Source organism: Callorhinus ursinus, unplaced genomic scaffold (genome assembly GCF_003265705.2).
Source record: "Callorhinus ursinus isolate GAN/ISIS: 27379988/994484 unplaced genomic scaffold, GSC_fseal_2.0 scaffold8, whole genome shotgun sequence".
NCBI classification, from domain to species: Eukaryota; Metazoa; Chordata; class Mammalia; order Carnivora; family Otariidae; genus Callorhinus; species Callorhinus ursinus.
The window spans coordinates 21,994,720-22,009,453 of NW_027397070.1; positions in this window are offsets into that span (position 1 = coordinate 21,994,720).

A 14,734-nucleotide genomic window follows, 5' to 3' on the forward strand; every position below is an offset into this window, starting at 1 on the left:
CCAGTTATCAGCACTCCAGTGACTGTCACAAATGGTCTATGCTGTGAATCACCACCAAGAAATGAAAAAGGCCCAAGTGACAAGTGCTTCAAGATGTTTTCTGCTTCATGCTTAATTACCTCAGATGATAAGTCTTCAAGGCAAAAACAAGTGAACCTGTTCACCAGAACATATTGTTGACAACCCAGGAAAACACTGTGGTGCAATAAGCTTTAGAGATAATTCTTTGCCCTTTGTTAACGCATTTTGGATTACAAATATTAGAATTCAGCCCTTCCAAATATGATGAAAAGGCCATAGTTCCTAGAGCAAAATTAAAATTAGAAATATTTTTATGATTGTTTCTGTAATTAGGAGTTCCTGGGGGAAATAAAACAAATATTGATATGCTTCGAAATCTCTAAATCCTTCTCTGCCTCCATAAACCATATATATATTTTATCATGTACCACTTCCCATAGAACTTATTTGCAGATTGTATCACTTGAGATACTGTAATTAAAAGTAGATTGATTGTCAATGAGCCTTCTGTCAGCACAATCCTATACCTACATGGGAACATTTTTGAGTGACGTGATAGAAGTATGGTGTTGCTGATGTTTCCTTGTGTGTCCCATTTCATATTCCTTGGTACATAGTAAAAAAAAACTCCAAAAAAAAAAAGGCTTAAAAAAAAGGGTAGAAATGAAAACAAGCATAATTGAGGATTCAGAAGCCTCTCTGTAAATGGAAAACATATTTTATTGAAAGCAATAAAAATGGGTAGGGGGTTACTCTTGGCTATATTTTCTTTTAGTATTATCCATTTTATAAGTTTTTAAAAATATAAACACATATAGGACTCTGCATTTTGACAGTGTGTTTTAAGTTGTAAATGACATAGGAAAGAGTGGTTTTTGTAAATACAGGAACATTTAGAATTGCAGCAGCTTTAAAAATGTGTAGATGTGCATTGTAGGTACAAATGCTATTTGCTGATGTTCATCTTTAAATAACCAATTTAAAATTAGCCATTTAAAATGGTTGTGGAGAAGTTGGATATTTAATTTCAAACTTTTTGTCTAATTTTATTTTAAAAAGTATAATTTGGTAAATTCTGTAATTCATCATAGTTGTGCAAATATTTCAGAGACAATATTTTTAAGTGGGGAAGGTATTGAAAGTAATGTTTCCTTTATTTAATGATTCATGAAAAAAAAAAGAGCTGCATAATTCCCTAGCAAAAACAAAACAAGCAAATGCATGTATAACTTACTAGATGATACTGAGACTCATGATTTTACTCTTTCTAAAATTGCAGCCTTCTTTATTTAGGTGCCTTTGGGCCTTTCCTTAGGACAAGTCTTGTTAAAGGTAATTGGAATGTACCTTCAAGTAGGGAAGATTAAAAAAATAAAAACTCAACAGGATGCCTGGGTGGCTCAGTCGGAGTCTGCCTTCGGCTCAGGCCCTGATCCCAGGGTCCTGGGATGGAGTCCCTCATCAGGCTCCTTACTCAGCAGGGAGGGAGCCTGCTTCTCCCTCTGCCTGCCACTCCCCCTGCTTGTACTCTTATTCTCTCTCCCACAAATAAATAAATAAAATCTTTAAAAAAATAAAAATAAATAAATTAACAACAAAACTTTAAGCTTCTCTTGAACCAACCACAGACCTAAAGTGGTCCCTTTTCCCTGAAGAACTTGAGGCAGGCTGCTTGTCATCGGATATAACCAGATTAGTTGACATACTCCAGTCACTAACATTCTATTTCAGAAGCTTCTAAATACAACATCTAGCGGATTTGACCAAAACTCAAATCCCTTTTTATGTGTTTCTTCATAAGAAGCATCACTGTTACTCTGACTTAGGAGCAAATCAGACCTTAGGAGCAGATCCAGGTCTTCCAAAAAGTTTTAAAACTGTGTATAAATTATTTATCGAGGTTTATGTATCATCTACCATTGTCAGTGATTCTATTCTTCTGATCGTGAAGTGGACGATTTATACTCTGCAACCCTCTTCTCTAGTTATACTATTCAGGTGAAGATTCTAATTTTATTGATAATACCAAATACTGTAAGAAATCTGTAAAAGTTCCTCTTGATGAACATACCTACATTGAGTATTGTTAGACTTTTTATTTTTGTCAGCATGAGATGGTATTTGATCATTTATTTGCTAAAGAAGATTAGTATCTTTTTATATGTTTTTTGACCAATTATGTTTCCCTGCTGTAAATGCATCTTTATGACTTTTGCCATTTTGCATTTCTGTTTCTTTCATCCTACATTTATTTGAAGGAGAACTTTATACATTATATTGACCAATCCTCAGTTTTATATGTTGGAATATCATTCCCAGTTGTCTTTGTGGTCATTTTAGACGAACAGAGTTCCTAATTTTAATAGAGTCCAATTCACCTGTCATTTTTGTACTTTTAAATGTTTTATTTAAAACATTCCTCTCTATGGGGCACCTGGGTGGCTCAGTCGGTTAAGCGTCTGCCTTTGGTTCAGGTCATGATCCCGGGGTTCTGGGATTGAGCCCCATGTCGGGCTCCCTGCTCCATGTTCAGTGGGGAGTCTGCTTCTCCCTCTCCCCCTGCCTGCTGCTCCTGCTTGTGCTCTCTCTTTCTCTCTCTAATAAATAAAATCTTTATTTTTTTAAAGATTTTTATTTATTTATTTGACAGCGAGAGAGGGAACACAAGCAGGGGGAGCTGGAGAAGGAGAAGCAGGCTTCCCGCTGAGCAGGGAGCCTGATGTGGGGCTCGATCCCAGGACCCTGGGATCATGACCTGAGCCGAAGGCAGACGCTTAATGACTGAGCCACCCAGGTGCCCCGATAAATAAAATCTTTAAAAACAACATTCCTCTATAGATTTATAGTCTCTTAAATTTTCTTCCAAGAATGTTAAAGTTTTGTTTTTCATGCTTTTGTCTCTTGGACATAAGTCCACAGACCATCTGAAATTGATGTGAATGTGTGGATCAACATACTCTTTTTTGATGGAAAACAATATACACTCTTGTCACATATCAATTTTGTATGTACTTTATTTACAATCTCTCTATTCTTCCATTGGCCAATATTATACTATTTATTAATAACACAATATTTTAGTCCCATGGCTTTATAATAGGTCTTGACATACAATATCATCCTTGTTTTTATTTTTCAAGAGTCTTGATTATTTTTGGCAATTTGCTCTTTCATCTCTTAAAGACTTTGACTAGAATAGCAGACCAATTTTTGGAGAATTTTTATTTCCTATTATGTAGATTTTTCCAGTTTATGAACATGGACTAGATCTAGGTCTTCCAAAATGTATTTAGGTCTTCTTTTATAATTTTCTATAAGGTTTTATAATATTTTACATCATTTGTAAGATTTATTCCTTGGAATCTTTTTGTTACGCTAATGTAAATGGATATGGTTGGACATTGAGGGCATTAAGCTAAGTGAGATAAGTCAGACAGACACAGACATATACTGTAAGATATCATTTATATGTGGAATTTTAAAAAGCGGAACTTATAAAAAAAAGAATAAAATGGTAGTTACCAGGACCTAGGGGTGGAGGAGTTCAGGAGATGCTAAGGTTACAAACTTATAACTAATAGATAAATAAATGTTGGAAATCTAGGGCACAAATGATTATAGTCAACAATACTGTATCATAAACTTCAAAGTTGATAAGAGGCTAGATTTTAATTGTACTGACTACAAAGAAATAATAATTATGTGACATTATAGATGTATTAATGAACACTTTGGTGGTGATCATATTGTAACATATAAATGTGTCAAATCAACATATCGTACAAGTTAAATTTATACAATGCTACATGTCAATTATATCTCAGTAAAAACAAGAAAAATAATGTAAATGGTCTATTACTTTTAATGAGTTGATAAGACAGTATAAGAGTTGAGGAGACGAGTGACATTCTATGAATTATATTTTAAAGAGATAGATAACTCTGACTGTTCAATGAGTGGATAAATGTAGGAGTGGGACAAAGGTAGATTAAGGAGAACCCTTTCGGAGGCTGTTGCTATCATCCAGGAAAGGATGATGATGACTTGACTGGAAATGTAGGAATGGATGCAGAGAAAAGTAGGGAGATTCTGGACTTATTTTGAAGTTAGCCACAACAAGTTATGGTGATTGGTTAGATATGTACTGTAGAAAGAGAAAAATCATGGTGGACTCCAAGGTTTCTAGTTGGAGAAATGGAAAAGGTGAAGTTGTCATTTTAGAAAATGAAGAAACCTGCAAGAGGAATAGGCTTGGATGGTGGGAATATACAGAGCTCAGTTTTGGAAATGTAAATCTGAGATTCCTCTTAAACATTCAAGTTGACATGCTGGGTAGGCAGTTGGTTATAAGAATTTGGAGTTAAGGACAGAAGCATGGATTGGAGATAAAAATTTGGAGGTCATCCAGATATAGGATTTTCCCAAGTCTTGAGGCTGGGTTAGATAAGACAAAAAATTTAGTATAAATTAAAACAACAACAACAAACTCTCTGAAGACTAGGCCTACCACACATCAATATTTAGAGATGTGGTCATGAGGAGCAACAGGCAAAAGAGATCGGTAAGGATCATTAGAGCTGTATTAGGAAAAAAATCAAGTATGATGTCCTGGAAGAAAGATGAAAAAAAAAAGTGCTTTAAATAGAAATGTTTAAGCAACTCCTGATAGATGAAGTAAGGTGAAGATGAAGATTTTATCATTTTACTTAGCAACATGGAATCATTGGTAACCTTAACAAGAGAATTTTGGTGGAGTGGTAGTAATGAAAGCATGACTCTAGAGCTCTCAAAAGCAAATCAGAGGAGAAAAATTGTATCCAGCTTCATGTGAACAATTTTTGGCTGGTCTGTTGGAAGATGAAACAAGGTATGAGGCAGAGGTGAGGCCCTGGCCCACTCAGTAGCTGATCACTGATACATGAGTGAACCAGGTCAAGACCAGTCAGATCTGCCAAACTGATCCCAGTCCAAACTTCCAGTCCTCTCCATTATGAGCTAAAATGAAGAAGAGGAGGAGGAGAAGTGGAAGGAGGAGGAAAGAGATAACAACAAACCCTGGATAATATGAAAAAAGAAGCACTCAGAAAACAACAAAAAGTTCTTGATTTAAAACTCGTGCTAGAAATACATGAAGAGCTAGAATATAAAAGTGAGGAAATCTCTCAGTACTTGGAGGAAAAAAGACAATGATATAGAAAAAATAAATTTGAGATGAGAAAGTTAAAGGATTAAACTGAGAAGTTCAATTCTAATGTGAACACAAATTTTGGAAAAAAGAAAACAGAAAATTGAATGTGGCAATTTACTGAAGAGAAAATTTAAAAAAAAAAGTATCCCAGAACATTTGCAGGCATGTGTTTCCATGTTAAAAGGGATTCCAGAAAAAAAATTAAAAGCATATCATGATCTAATTTTAGAACATAAGAAATAAAAGAAAAAGTCCTATATTCATTTCTAGGGCTGCTGTAACAAAGTACCACAAACTGAGTGACTTAAAAAACAATGTATTGAGTGCATTTGTGATGAGCACCTGGTTTTGTATGTGAGTATTAAATCACTAAATTTTATATCTGACGCTAATATTACACTGTATATTAACTAACTGGAATTTAAATAAAACAACACACACACACACACACACACACACACAGAAAGAAAAAAACATCAATGTGTTGTCTCAGTTTGGGAGGCTAGGAGATTGAAGGCGTTAGCAGAGCTGGTTCCTTCTGGGGGCTGTGCAGGAAGGATCTATTCCAGGCCTTCTCCTTGGCTTACAAATGACTCTCTTCTTTCTGTGTCTCTTCATGTCATGTCATCTTCCCTCTTTATGTGTTTGAGTCCTAATTTTCCTTTTTTATAAGGACACCAATCATACTGGATTAAAGCCAACTCTGGTGACTTCATCTTAACCTAAGTAATTATGTCTGTAAAAACCCTATTTCTAAATGTCATATTCTGAGGTGGTGGGGGTGAAGACCTCATATATGAATTTTTCAATCTATAACAAACCCTAAAATAATCCAGAAAGAAAATATATATAAAACAGGGTACATAGAAGGAACTGGATTTAGAATGACATTGGACGCAATAGACCTTCTAAGCAATAAGGGAAAATGACTTTTAATCTAGAATTCCATATAGAACCAACTAATAATTAAATGTAAAGATGGACTAAAGACATCTTTAGACATGCAACGACATAAGTGTTGACCTGCCCTGCCCCCTTCTAAGGAAGCCACTGGTGCATATGCTTAATAAAAAACACGGAGGGGCATAGGTAGATTTACTGTGAAGTTAATGAATCTTCAACTTCAGAATCCCTCACTTGCACAGTTCCCTGGCAGTGGATGGAAGGGGTCCTAGCAATATACTGACATGATCAAATGATTTTGTAAATTTGAAAGAAATATAGTTTAACCACTATTGGTTAAGATAGTAACCTTTCTTTCTGTCAGTGTGCTATAGCAGTTGGCTGCAGGCATTTTGGAGATGCACTAAAAGAGAAGCTGCGTTGAAGACACATTGTTTTGTGTTTAGTAGGACATATTTATGAATAGGCTCATGTTATTTCCACATATAATTAAATTTTTGTCAGCTGCAAAGTGTAAGAATAGCTTCTAGTAATCTCCCGCCGTTATGCCAGTTTGCTTGGCTGGGTGGTATCAAAGTTCAGAGCCAGAGCTTTATCACAGTGAAAATGTGTCCTTCTGCAGCTCACACCAGAAGGACCTAGGCAGGGAACGACACAGAGGTTGTGAAATTCACAGAGGCCACAAGTAGTTAGAAGAAAAATTGGCCATTACATGTGTAAATTTTAAGCAAAGCACTTAGTTCTCATCAAAGCCGGGAAACAATGGACATTCTCTCTAGAAAGGAACATATTGGTTATTTTAGAATTCATGATTATAAATGCACCACCAAATTTTTGATGGAAATTGTGCAAAAAACAGAATTTATCTGAATTCCTGTGTTTTGAGGGCATACATTTGTAGCCATGCCACAGACGTAGTACCTCTGAGAGTAAAGTTGTGTGGCTTACCACTTAGGATCTTGTTCTCACAAATTTTGGCAGTTCCAAATGAAAACTGAACCCTGAATGAAACCACCTTATTTCTTCAAACAATCAGAAGAAATAAATCTCAAGTGACAAAACCCTACACATCATCTTATATATGTCAATGTAGATGTATGACATACATTTATGTAGCTCAATGCAGGCTAGACACAATTTGTAATGCATTTGAATTTATGGGACAGGAAATGGGAAAGTCATAAGGCCATTATTATCTTCAGGAGAAACAAAAATTGTAAAAGAGGTGTAATTAGAGTATCCCACTAAGTCTCACTGTGAATATTATTTACCTAGTCTGAACAATGTAAGCACTGCCATTGATTTAGTTAAAAATTATGATGTTAACTACACTAGGAAGCTTTAGGGATTGTCTATATGAGTCTGGTTGCTTGCGTGTCTGTCCGCTGGGTGTGAGTGCTCTGTGAAAGGGGCAATTTCTCATCTTCCATTCAGAATGTCTAAAATTGAATATTAAAAAAATAGCAGTAGAAGAATGTTACATATCTAAGGAAACAGCTAATGGTGTGTTAGGGGTTGCTGCTGTAGAATGGGATTGATGAGCTAGGAAGAGAGGAGTAGGAAATGGCTGCATTTTGTTATAGTCTCTGTAGTACTATTTGCCTTTTAAAAACATGTTTATATACTTTTGATAAAAATAAAATGTAATTGAAAATGGAATCAGTTGACTCATTTTCATAAAATGAGCCCTATCAGTTTTGTATTACACTTTTTTCGATTACTAACAAAATTGATTCACATTTTATTTTCACATTATATAATGCTAGTAGGATTACTCTTTCAAGGTGAAGGAATGATTAAATGAAACTAATTATTTCTCTGAAGAAAACCTAAATCCTTGGTAAACCAAATGAGAATTGCGATAGAGCAGCCTGTTTGAATACCATTGCTTAGAGCCAGTACTTTTTTAAAGGAAAGTAGGATTTAAATATTTTGAAATTGAGTTTTCTTTACTATTTTGAAAAAGAAATTATTAAAATTTTACCACCTTTGTAGAATCAATTTTTTCCTTCTGTACTAGGTAGGAAACTAATTAGTTTTACATTAATAAATAATACATGAAAAACTAATTGCTCACAAAATATAATTGCATCAAAAATATAGAAATAAAACAGAGTATTGTTGCTTAGCTTCCTAAATATGAATTTATTACATATAATAAAATAAAGATTAAAAACTGTATGCATTGGGGTTCCTGAATGTAGACACCATGCATTCATTCAGGTTTTGTTATGAAAAAGCATTGCTTCTACTCTTGCTTCTACATTTCACAAAGAAAGTATCAGAGGAAAAAAGCTTGCCTTACAGGCAAGGTTGAAACCTTGGTTTCATTTTCTTATCTTAATAGCAGGCTGCTGCTACAGATGGAAAAATATATGCTTCAGGAAGATTGAACTTGCTACCTTTTGCAGGGTTGTTCATCTTTTCTAAAGGACACTTATCAACTAAGCAAAAAAGGAGGAAATAGCTATTCTGCTCGGCTTGTGATATTATAAATCTATGACTGTGTAGCTAAAAACAAAAAATCCAAGCACGAGAACTTAGAGTTTAAAAATTAAGAGAAAGGGGATAGAGTGTTTTGGTTGAGAGTACAGTTTCACAGATAAAACATACAAGGGTAGGCATCCTCTAAAATGACCACCCCCCCCCAAAAAAAATCCTGACCTCTTGGTATTTAGGCTTTTGTGAAATCCCCTCTCCCTGAGTGTGCACTGGACTTCTTAACTTGCTTCTAAACCACAGAATGTGGCAAAAGTGATATGATGTTGCTTCCAAAATTGGGTTGTAAAAAGTCTTGGTCTGTTGGATTGCGCAGCCTGAAAGAAACTAGTTGCCACATTTTAAGGCAGCTATGGGGAGAGTTGCATGTGAGTAAGTTTGGAGGCAGATCTTCTGAGACCTGCCAATAGCCACACGTGAGCTTGTGAGAGTTCCTTCTCTCGTCAATCCCTGACATGTTCCCAGTTGGTACTGGGAACCATTATTGCAGGCTCTTGAAAAACCCCAATCAGAAACACCTGGCTGAGTCAGCTCCCTGCTCAGCAGGGAGTCTGCTTGTCTCTCTCCCTCTGCCCCATGCCCCTGCTTGTGGTCTCTCAGTCTCTCTCTCAAATAAAAAAATAAAATCTTAAAAACAAACACCCAGCTAAGTCACTCCCTGATTCCTAACCCATTGAAAGTATAAGATTATATATATATATATATATATTTTTTTTAGCTACTAAGTTTTGGAATAACTTGTTATAGAGCAATAAATAAGTAATACACAGACCATAATTCAAATCCCTGTTCAATCTGAGACTTAATTTGTCTAATTTAATGGGATAAATCATACTAATAACTCAGTATATGTAACTGCACGTATGGAGTACCCCTTCTTCCCAAAGAGCTATTATTTTTGTTATCCATATAATTTTTGGTAAGATGTCTGGGAATCATACAGTTTATTCTTCTACTCTTATACTGAATGTATGTCATCTTCTCAAAAGGTCATTAAGCTATAATCCAACATGTAATTTGCTTTTAATATTCATTAGGCCAATCAATGTCAATCCTCTCTGCCTTTCCATAGCCACTGGCTACTGTCCTTGGCCTCAGACTCAATCCTATCCAACTACTGAACAAATTCTGATCAAAGCAGGCCATACATATATTAGCAGTTTCACAGTCTTTGATCAGGTAGGTTTAGAATCAACACTGAAATTCTAATCCCTGGACAAGATGAAGTTTGAAGCTAAAGGAGTAGTAACTTTTTAAACTGCAGAATTGTCCTTATTTTTGTCTACTTTTTCACTGGGCTATGACTTCCTGGTTTGTACAACATGCCAAGATGCCAGGCCTGAGGGCTATACATCTAAGTTGGACCCCCTAGACTAGCCATGCTTTCTCCCATATTCCTGACACCACCATGATTCCTGAATTTCTATTTTTCCTCATATGCTGGTGAGCTCTCAATTGGTTTATGTGGATTATGCCAGCCACTTGTTAGAATTTTGATAACTCCATGATGTGGATGAGTTTTATCCTTTCTTCTGTTACTATTTCCTCAGAATAATAAATAATTCCAGATCTATTTGTGTCTCTTCCTCTTCTGCCTCCATATTTATCAACACTATTCTCATTAAACCTTAATTCTATCTTTATCATAAGATTGAAAATATTACATTTTTACAAAAGCAGTAATTTACTAAAGTTTTATATATAGGACAACATGCAGAGAAAACATTGCCCAGCAATGAGGATAAAGTAACCTTCCTAGTAAAAGTGAATTTATGTCTCCAAAGATTGATTTCATTAAAGCACCTTTTGTCACACACACACACACACACACACACACACAGCTATTCAGTACAACCAGTTTCTAACAACCCTAATTCAAAGCTGTGCACTTAAAGGAAGTATAGTTCTAAAAATGATGATGACTATTTATATCCATATGTAATGATGTGGAACTGAGATAAACTGTTATCTTCTTCATAAAGAACATCTTGACCTTTAGAAAATGAAAAATGTTTCCTTCCTAATTTAACTGAGAATGAAAGGTTGATTTTACAATTCTTCAAGAATAATAGACCCAAGGCTATAAATCCAGAAGATTGGGAGACACAGTAGTAGTGATGGATTGTTGCCAATATAAGGTAAAATATCAGGACAATATTGTGATAAAAAATACTATACAAAATCAATCATTCTGCTCATACTTTTAAGGAAGTGAATAATTTCTAAGCTAGAATGATCAACTTATATAGTACTAGATTAGTATAAAACTACTAACATAATCTGTTTTATTCAATAGAACTTTATCTGTCCTCCAGTATACACAAGGCATTAGTCAAAACATTGTGAGGGTTTAGTTACATAAGACCATATGACCTTAAGAAATGTAAAGTCTAGTAGATGAAATCAGGCTTATATACTAAGTAAAGGGTGGGGACAAGCTGTAATATAATAAATGCTATATAAATTTATAGTTGAGATGAGCCCAGGGGATAAAGGGATTATTGATTCTGGTTCAAGGGACTGGGAAAGGCTTAATAATTGATGAGGCTATTTGTTAAGCTTAAAATATCCAAACACTTCAATCTAACACAATTTTATTAGATCTTTACCAGAAGGATCTAAAGTCCTTGAAAGAACTTAGCTCTAATTAAATATATCCAAATCCAGTTTCAGATTCTTTCACTGGGTCTTGATGTTGAAAGTGAATGTTCAGTTGAAGGTAACTTTCAATTCACCTTCTGAAGTCAGTACAAAAAGAAATGAGTTTTTCTCTAATGGTTAATGATTTCTCTGTCTGCCTCTGAGACATTTAAAGGTTGTAGACAATCAGCAGTCCCACAGTTTTGTTTTTTAAATAAATCTGAGTAATCTTGGGGGCGAAAAAAAGCAGGGTAGTTTTAAGAAGGATGTAGAGAAAGAAAAGTACCCATTTACATCTGAAAAAATGTTTTGTTATGTTTTTTAATGTAATATTTTTCCTAGTGTATTCCGAAAGGAGAGAGTGCTTATCTTCATCCTCTCCTGAGTGGAGTGCTAACCAGCTGAGTCCAGTGATCCATTCATATGCACAGAATCATAAACTAGTTGTTCATAGTTTCAGTTTTCTAGGTACAAATAAAAATGATAACACTTGTACTAAGCTTTTACTACTCTCCACCATTTTTTTCTAGAGGAAACGTACTTTTTTAGCTTTATCATGTCTGATGTTTTCACCTGATTAGATTGAGGTTATGCATTTTTGGTAGGAATATCACAGAAGTGTCGTCCTCTGTGCATTGTATTGGGGGTACAAAATGTTAGATATCCTATCTGGTGATAATTAACTTTGATCACTTGTTTGATTTGGTATATGCCAGACTTGTATACTGTAAAGTTATTGATTTTTCACTCTGTATTGTTAAGTATCTTGGGGAAGTTAATGCAACATTGTATTTATTTATTTATTTAGTTAGTTAGTTAGTTAGTTATCTTAGTTTTGAGTTTTTATTTAAATTCCAGTTAGTTAACATACAGTGTAATATTAGTTTCAGGTGTAGAATTTAGTGATTTATCACTTACATACAGCACCCAGTGCTCATCACAACCAGTATCCTCCTTAATACCCATCACCCATTTAACCCAACACTCCACCCATCTCCCCTCCTGCAACCCTCAGATTTTCCTCTATAGTTAAGAGTCTCTTTTGTGGTTTGCCTCTCTCTCTTTTTTTTCTCCCTATGTTCATTTGTTTTGTTTCTTAAATTCCACATATGAGTGAAATCATATGGTATTTGTCTTTCTCTGACTTTAGTCTTATTTTTCGTAACATAATGCTCTCTAGTTCCATCCACGTCATTGTAAATGGCAAGGGTTCCTTCTTTTGATGGCTGAGTAATATTCCATTGTATATATACCACATCTCCTTTATCCATTCAGAGTTGATAGATATTTGGGCTCTTTCCATTAATTTGACTATTCTTGATAATGTTGCTATAAACATTGGGGTGCACATATCCCTCCAAATCAGTATTTTTATCTTTTGGGTAAATACCTTGTAGTGCATTTGCTGGTGTGTAGGTTAGTTCTATTTTTAACCTTTTGAGGAACCTCCATACTATTTTCCAAAGTGACTGCGCCATCTGCATTCCCACCAACAGTGTAAGAGTGTTCCCCATTCTCTGAATCGTCGCCAACATTGTTGTTTCCTGTGTTGTTAGTTTTAGGCATTCTGACAGATGTGAGGTGATAGCTCATTGTGTTTTGTTTTTTTTTTTCCCCCCAGAGAGTCTCTTTTTATTTAGGTGAAGGTTCAGAAAACATTTATAGAAAATTCAACATCTTTTCAAAATATGGCTAGGTGATCATGACTACTTTCTCCTGTCTCTCAATGTACTAGAAATTAAAAACAGTCACAGGAGAGAGAAGCAACTGAAACTATCCAGTCAGAAAATATGAAGTAAACCTGGTCTATTCTGCTGACTTTTGATTTGTATTTCTCTGATGATGAGTGATGTTGAGCATCTTTTCATGTGTCTATTAGCCATCTGGATGTCTTCTTTGGAAAAATGTCTAGTTATGTCTTCTGCCCATTTTTTAAATGGGTTATTTGTTTTTTGGGTGTTGAGTTTGGTAAGATCTTTATAGATGTTGGATACTAACCCTTTATCAGATATGTCATTTACAAATATCTTCTCCCATTCTGAAGGTTGCCTTTTAGTTTTGTTGATTGTTTCCTTCACTGTGCAAAAGACTTTTATTTTGATGAAGTCCCAATAGTTCACTTTTGCTTTTGTTTCCCTTGCCTCCAGAGACACTTTAAAAATATCATATCCTATTTCCTAATTTTGTATTTTTCCTTCCTTACTCCTGGATGCAAACACTTCTCCAGAAATCTTGAATTCTTTTTATTGGAAAATGCTATTTAAACACTGAGGTCTGAATGCTTCATGAACTTGTCACTACTGGGGTGTCCTTATTTCTAGGAACTTTCAGCATACTAAGTTTAATTAAGTACACATGCAAAGAAAAAGATCTGTATTATTTTTGCATCTAAATATCTATCTATCTATATATATAACTGTGAGTTCATAATGATACTTACACCTACAATTTTTTTTTCTCTAACATTGAGACATCAGGCTCTCATTGCCTGCAATACATTTACTTATTTGTTCAACCCTATTACATACATAAATTAATTTTGTAATTTCCAACTCTTATGCATTTGAGAAACAAATATACTAACTAGAGTACAATATTTGCCTGCTGTTCCTTTTGTTTTTAGCATTAAAATAATGCTGGTCAAAATACTGTTTTCCAAAGTAACTCAGGTTAGCTTTTTCTTTCCCGTTCTTCATTGTGGTTATGTTACTCATTTGCAATATATTTAGGTTCGTATATCACAGTTTATATTTGATTTGGGTTCCTCTTATTTTTTTTTTATTAACATAAAGTAAAATTCACTCTTTGTGGTGTACAGTTTTATGGATTTCAACAAATTCATGGAGTATCCACCAATATAGTTATGATACAAAACAGTCCCATTGTAGTCTCCCTCAAAATTCCCTTGTAGTTAACTACTTTTTCTTCCAATCTCTGGAAACTATCGATCTGTTTTATGTCTCTATAGTTCTGCCTTTTCCAAAGCTGCCACATGAATATAAGCGTATAAAATGTAGATGAGTAGTTCTCAATGAGAGACAATTTTGTATCCAAACAGACATTTGGCAATGTCTGGAGATGTTTTTGTTCATTAAGACTGGTAGGGGGTGGTGCTACTGGCCTCTAGTGGGTAGAGATGAGAGATACTGCTAAATATCTCTCAGTACACAAAGAATTACCTGGCCCAACACGTCACTAGTGGCAAAATTGAGAAATCCTGATGTAGATTTTTGGATCTGGCCTCTTTCACTTAGCAAAATGTGTTTCAGATTCATTGTACTGTGTGAATCAATAGTTTTTTCCTTTATTTTTCTGATTAGCATTATGTTGTGAACAATATCTCACATACCTATTTATCCATTCACAGGAGAAGAACATCCTTGTTATCATTTTTGGCAATTATAGATAAAGCTATTATATATATATGCAGCTTCTGTGTGAACATAAGTTTCATTTCTTTTTTGTCAGAAGTATGATTTTTAT